This window comes from Sinocyclocheilus grahami, unplaced genomic scaffold, assembly GCF_001515645.1.
Source record: "Sinocyclocheilus grahami isolate Dianchi unplaced genomic scaffold, SAMN03320097.WGS_v1.1 scaffold1287.1, whole genome shotgun sequence".
NCBI classification, from domain to species: domain Eukaryota; kingdom Metazoa; phylum Chordata; class Actinopteri; order Cypriniformes; family Cyprinidae; genus Sinocyclocheilus; species Sinocyclocheilus grahami.
The window spans coordinates 261,905-269,347 of NW_015506466.1; the positions used below are offsets into that span (position 1 = coordinate 261,905).

The 7,443-nt window shown below is 34.7% G+C and overlaps 1 long non-coding RNA gene across 1 annotated transcript in view; it reads right to left on the bottom strand.

Moving 5' to 3' along the window:
• The window catches only part of LOC107568853 (uncharacterized), a 9,425-nt gene extending 6,755 nt beyond the window's left edge, over positions 1-2,670 (bottom strand). The window contains exon 1 of the long non-coding RNA XR_001606816.1: positions 2,586-2,670. This is a non-coding gene — a long non-coding RNA (uncharacterized lncRNA). The remainder of the gene's footprint in view (positions 1-2,585) is intronic.
• Between the last annotated feature and the right edge of the window lie 4,773 nt (positions 2,671-7,443).

Genomic DNA, 7,443 nt, shown 5'->3' on the forward strand with positions numbered 1-7,443 from the left:
TGTATAAAAGCCTACATTAAAATCCGTCATATAAATTGGTCTCTTTATTAGAAATTACCCTACTGATTTCCACCATTGATGGACAAAATTTTTTAATGATATTAAAAATATCTGTATGATATTATATTCTGCAGTTCTTCCCTGTTGTACCGAATATCTATACTTTTCAAATGATCATATCGAAGTTAGAAATTCAAATATTGTGACAATTAATTTGGTAGGGTGCCACAAGTTTGTTAAAATTTCCAAAGGGTGCCGCGACTAAAAAAAGGTTGGGAAACACTGGACTAGGCAACCACCATTTAACATGCAATAGATCAGCTTATTCAGCCTAATTATTATTTTTTTTTCTTTTCCTTCTTTTTTTTTGTATAACCTGTAGAAATAATATAATTAAATTGCAGTTTTATGAAAAATTTGATAAATTAAATTGCCTCGTTTTTCTCCACTCATGCCTTTTTGTAAATAAACACATTAGTGGGCATTCTAGCTTTATCGGTGATCCAACTTAAGTTAACATCTAAGCATTAACATTTGTCTGGGGAAATCAGTTACAATGGAGGTAAGCAATCAATGCAGGTTTAAGATACAGACCATTGCAATCAATATTTGTCTTTGATAAACAATCAATATCTTTGTAATCAACAGCTTTTATTGTGCTTACATTTAACAGATATCGCCAGCAGGTGGCACTTATTGAAACCTCTTTTTGTTCAGCGATTATGCACTCATCAGACAAACAGTAATTAGGTACACAGGTGATGTTATAATGGCGCTTTTCCACTGTGTGCTCGGTTTGCGTTTACATTTAACAGATATCGCCAGCAGGTGGCACTTATTGAAACCTCTTTTTGTTCAGCGATTATGCACTCATCAGACAAACAGTAATTAGGTACACAGGTGATGTTATAATGGCGCTTTTCCACTGCATGGTACGACTCAGCACAGCTTGGCTTTTCCACTGCAGTTTAGTATCGCTTTAGAATGGCCAGAATTATTCACATGTCGTTATAATTGCGCCGCATCTGCTGCCGCGACTCATTCACTAAAAAACTTTTTCATTCCACGTCGCCCCATCAAGCTCTCGCTGGATCCGCTCCTCTGCTATCAACGGAGGAATGTCTGTACTTCCTCAACAGACCACGAAACAACCACTTTTTGGTTGCTAAAAAAAGGTGCGTTTGTTCAAAACCATTGCGTTCGATCCTTCGCTGGCTGTGGTGATTTAAATTGGCTCTCCGGCCAATCCGTGATCAGCAGAGTTTACACGTCACGTTTTGGTAACGGAACGGTTCGCTTGGAACCTCAACCGAGGTGGTATTAAAAAAAAAAGTACTGTACCCAGTGGAAAAAAAACCCTAAAGTGAACCGTACCAAGCTGTACCGTGCCTTACCATGCAGTGGAAAAGCGCCATAAGACTAAGTATTTAAGACTTTCAGGATTAGAATGAGAGCTTGTACTCGGGTCAGGACAACAGAAGTATTCTACTGCTACCACCATTAAAGATCCTCCTATTTCCTTTTTTTTTTGTTATTGAAGAATGTTGGTAACCAAACTAATTTAGTATTTTTTTTTTCTATTTTTTAACATTCTTCAAAATATTGTCTTTTATGTTCCACACAAGAAATAAACTCATAGAAGTTCAGAACAACATGAGGGTGAAACTATCAAACTATCGAAAAAAATTTGGGTGAACTATCCCTTTAAGTCCTGTTATGATCTTACAAGTTCAGTGTTTTAAATGGGTTCCAAATTGAAATCAGTGGTTACTAAAGAGACAAGATATTACTCTGACTGAAGTTGTTTCAGATTGTACTTACCTCAGACTAGTCAGCAGCTTAATGTCCTTATATCTTATATATAGCTTCATATCCTTTATATCTTTAAACATACAATGCTTTAATAGTACAATAATATAAGTGCAATAAATTAAACCGTGCAATACTCAGATCTATATTTTCTACTGTATAGTTTCATAGGTAGAGTATATGTACAAGTAATATTAAGATTTCACATATGCTTTTATTTATTTTTTATATGTGAGCAATGGTAGCATGACCAAATTTACACCCTGGGTTCAATAAATGATATCTATTATCTAATTTATTTTCCACAAATGCGATATATTTTACCAGGTTTCAAATATAAATACTGTCTATAAAAATAAATAATGTCTATGTTATAAGGCTTATGTTATTATTTCTTCACCAAAAATTTCACCTTAAAATTTGCACCAAAAATATATATAGTTTTATTTTCACATTGCAATGGAACCAATCGACAAGAAGCTACTGTTGCAGAATATTAATTACAGTTTGCAGTGCATCAATAGCCGGATTTCTGACAGGTCCTGAAAAAACGTCCACATCCTGCAGTTGTTGCATATGTGCCTCGGTTGGACTGAATTGGTTTGCAGGAACTGTTACAACTTCCTACAAATCCACAGCAGGAATTGCACCATCTTGAGCAGGGCTGGGTCCAAAAATGTCATGGCAGTGAGTGATGATGATTGCCTCTAAAGACATCCTTTGACAAACATCTTATTTGGTGTGTGGTGACCAGCAGTGCGCAATCCATGATTGACAGATGTGTAGCTCATTGGTACAGTCAATGACTCCATCACTCTCAAGAAAGGAGAAAAACTGGTGGTACACACCAGTCATACCGCGCCAAAGATCTCCCCAAAGTATCTTGATCCTCTGGTTGTGGACACTTCTACTACGGATGGGACTTCCACGATAAATGTTCATAAACAAACAAACAAATGGTATTGTTTTCTCCTCTGGGGTCACATCTAACTCTAGATGGAACCCCATACCTAGCTGTGGCTTGTACAAACTGGTTAAACACTGTGCCAGCCCTCTTGTCAGAAGCTTGCAAAAATACAACCAGTCTGCTGAAGCCACAGATTCCCCTATGGATCACTATTCTATATTCTAGGCTAGATGTGAAATGGTAAAAATTAAGATTACTTGTACATATGCTCCACTTATGAAACTACTGTATACAGTAGAAAATAGAGATCTGAGTATTGCACAGTTTAATTTATTGCACTTATATTATTGTACTATTAAAGCATTGTATGCTTAAAGATATAAAGGATATGAAACTGTATATAAGATATAAGGACATTAAGCTGCTAACAAGTCTGAGGTAAATACTGTCCAGCCCCTGGACCATCTGCCTATGTTTTCATCCCCATGTGCTCTGTTTCTCGTTGATTGTATGATCTGGTTCAGGTGTGTCTTTGCAATTACCCTCGTTACCCCATGTATTTAAACCCCAGTCTGTCTTTGTCGCGTCTTAATGTTATGCATGTGTGTCTTCAGCCATTCCTACACTGTAAAACCAGATAAGTTGGTTAATATAACTAAAAAAAATAGTTGAAACTGATTACATCGAAATTAAGTTATATTAACTAAATTACATTTTATAAGTTAAAGAAACATAATTTTTTTAAGTAAATGTTACCAAGTAATTTTAACTGATATTAACTTAATCTTACAAGTTACTACAACATTATTGATCAAGTTCATTTTACAAGGAGTTTTTAAGTTCACAGAACCAATAAAAATTAAATAAAGATGACTTAAACATTTTTGCTACATTACAATTAAGTTTACCTTCGTAAAAACAGTTTTAATAAATAACTATACACTAACTAAAATGGAAATAAAATAAGAAAAATGGGTTAGAAGACCATTTAAATGCAAATTACTATTTTATTAAGTAACCACAAATCATTAACAAAAACATCAACATTAAATTGTCAAATGGAAATACATTCTCCAAAACAGTGCAAGGCCCTTGAGAAATGAGCGGAGATAATAACTGTCACTTTTAGGAGTGGACAGTATGGATATCTGGATATCACCTAGCTGTAAACACTTCCCTAAAATAGGAACACTTCCAAAATTCACATCAAATAGTAACTTTAGAAATATAAAATTAATACTAGAATAAAATATAAGAGAAATTTCAAAATAGAGCAATGTTGTTGTTTTTTTTAAAACAGTCATTTCTATGGTACTGTATAGGGATGCTCCGATCCGCCTTTTTCGCTTCCGATACCGATTCCGATACCTAGGGTTCAGTATTGGCCGATACCGATCCGATACCAGTTAAGTTTTTTCCCTCATTTAAATAAATGTAGAATTTATATATATCTCTGTGTGTGGAACTGATAATCATTCTTTCACAATCTACTAGATACAGACTACTTCATTATAAAGAAAAAGAAAATAAACAAATATGAAAAAATATAGGCCTATGTATATTTATAATCTATGACAAAAATGTATCATAAACTAGGTTAGTGGATAATTCGGCAGCAAAAGTTATTCTAGAAAAATCAGTGCACAATAATTTTAGAAATCCAAACATTTAGTGAAGAACAAATAAAAGTGCTAAATATGGTAAAATGTTACACATTGCTATTTGTATTATTATAAAATCCATTCATTAAAAACATTCATGAATGCATTTATATATAAGTATATACTATAAAATTAAAATACATTTATTTTAAATGTATAGCATATTTTTTAATAAGGCAACAACATATGATAGATACGATAGGACAAAACAAATACAATGCAGAGCCTCCAACTCACACACTGGCGAGTAAAATCTGAGAACTGATTAGCCAGTGGCTAATATTGGACATCATTTAGTCGCCCAGAGTGAAGATTTAGTCGCATATGCGAGTGATTTAACTCGCAATGTAGAGGGTTGACAGTCTATGAGCACGAAGCGCTTACAATGTGCACACATTAAGCGCTTCGTGTTAAAAACTGCAAAGCACAAAGTGAAGAGAAATTGATGCGTAGTGTATTATATCTGTGCAACAGTCATTGAGCCTTTCTTTTAACAGTTTTAAATTTCAGTTACTGTGCACATTAAAAAACTGTCTGACTGACAGCCACAGCGGAGGAAAGAGTTTGTGTGAACTTTAATTTAAGGACTTAAATATTCATATGTAGCTCACATTAAGCTATCGTATGGCTTCAGAAGTAACACAAAATAATTCGCACAATCTAAAAAAAAAATTTTTTTTTAAACAATTATCGGATTTGGATCGGTTCTCTCTGCCCGATACCCGATCCGAGAAAAATGGCACTATCGGAGCCGATACCCGATATGAATATCGGATCGGCGCATCCCTAGTACTGTATATGGAACTTATACCATTCCAGAAAATCAACTGAGAAAATGTTCTGCAAATTAAATACTAGACAAATATTGTAAAAAAGAAAGAAATAATGTACTAAAAGTGACAGAAGTGAAATTTTTAATGAAATGTCAAATAAAACAGTACCTTTGTAAGCTTTGTTCAAACACTGAGGAAACTCTAATGTCAAAAGTTAATTTTTAAGACTCAACACTCTGGGTCTCAGCTTCCCTTCCTCCAGACCCATCAAGAATTTGTGGGTAAAGGCAAATGTATTGTCCAACTCTTTTAGGGAACTTGGATCCAAGGTGTACGTTAGTCCAAAAAGCATGACAAATGCATGAGCCAATGAGGGGAAATCGTTAACTGTTACCCAAAGTACAACTTCAGTCTTCTCTGAGCAGAAGAACGTGGCAACTGTTGAATTGTTACTAATGGAGAGGAAACGAAGTGACACATCATCAACATCTGGTTCATCAGATTGTTCTACCTGAAGACAAAAAAGTTCCAAAGGCTGACTGCTAACAAGTGACATATATTTACATCTACTCTAAACCATTCTATCCCATACAATTAACTACAATTATAATTGATAGCCTATATTCAAAACCTGGAACTAGAAGCAGAATGACATCTGAATGGAAGGTGAGATTGTTGATTAATTTAATTCTGGTTCTTCAGGTTGACGTTCCTAATTTTGAGAAACTCGGAGCAGATCTGCACAAATTAATAAGCGATTAAGCCAAGATATATGTACAGTGTACTGTTTTTAAAAAATACTGCAAAATAACACATTTTGAACTTCGACTGTCAACTACAGCTACAAGTATAAACCTGACACACTGAAAAAGAACCAAAAATTAACATTTGCTGTCAGTTTACTCATCCTTCGGCCAACCAAGATGTAGGCTACTTTCTTTCTTTAGTAGAACACTAAAGATGATTTTTAACTGAACTCGTGGTCCTTGGTGTTTCATAAAATTCAAGTCAACAGGTGCCACCACTAGTGTTGTTCTTGGCGGCCTGTTTTAATTTTAGTTTTAGTCTAGTCTTTGTGTGAAACTGACATTTTAGTTTTTATTAGTTTTAGTCACGTTCATAATCTTTTTAGTCTAGTCAAGTTTTAGTCGACTAAAAGTCTGAGCATTTTAGTCTAGTTTTAGTCGACGAAAACTGATGACATTTAGTCTAGTTTTAGTCAATGAAAATTGTATTTGTCTCTTTTTAGAAATGCAATATTATTTAACCCAGTCAATATAGTATAAGTACCTAGTAGTATAGACAAAACCAAAATTTTCTTTTAGCCAAACCCATTTCAAACAAGGTTATCTTATTATATTATTGTTACCTTATAGACTCAAGAATACATCCATTCCAGACACGGAAGACGCTCTGATTTGAATTTACAACATTTATTTTACCAACCAAACATGTTAGAAGTACACACACATAAATTTAAATAAAGACGAACCCCGGCTGGCCGCCCATCGGTCCCTTTCATTACTGGCGGCATTAGAAATGGATATTATATAATAGCTGCTTTTTTGAACATTGTTTAGCAATTAAAAAATATTAAAAAAATGATTTTTTGCACGGCACCCCTGCACTCGACAGTTGGGAAACACTGGTCTAAATAATTCCGCGAGGCGCAAGTGGGGCTTGAGGAAGTGCCGTCGCCTGCGTCTGCGCCCCTGAAGTGAGACACAGGAAACAGAAATACTGCAAAATAATAATAATAACGAGACGAAATGTTATAACATTTCGTTTCGTCTCGTTTTGGTCAACGAAAATGAAGAGACATTTTAGCATAGTTTTTATTTTGTAAGCTACATTTCGTCTCATTTTTATTCGTCAACGATATTGCATTGTACATTTAATTATCGTCATCGTCACATGACCAGCATTTTCGTCTCGTCTCGTCTCGTTTTCGTCAGGTGATAAAGGTTCGTTGACGACTATATTTAGTCATAATTTTCGTTGACGAAAGCAACACTACAGGCGATCGAAAAATATCCCCTCCTATGACATTTTTTTTAGTCTTTCGCGCATTTCAAATTTATTTCAAAAAAATTTAATCCGTGGCGAGTCAGCGAGCAACAACAACATGGCGTCTTTTCAAAAAGTTGCAGCAGCTAGTTGAGGGCGGAGCACATAAGCACGTGTGTGATGTCAGACGGGATTGTACTAAAACTATTTGAGTACACTGCCAAAAACAAATGAAAGAATTTGAGTGCTGTAAACTTAATTACATTTTTATACTAATTACTCAAAA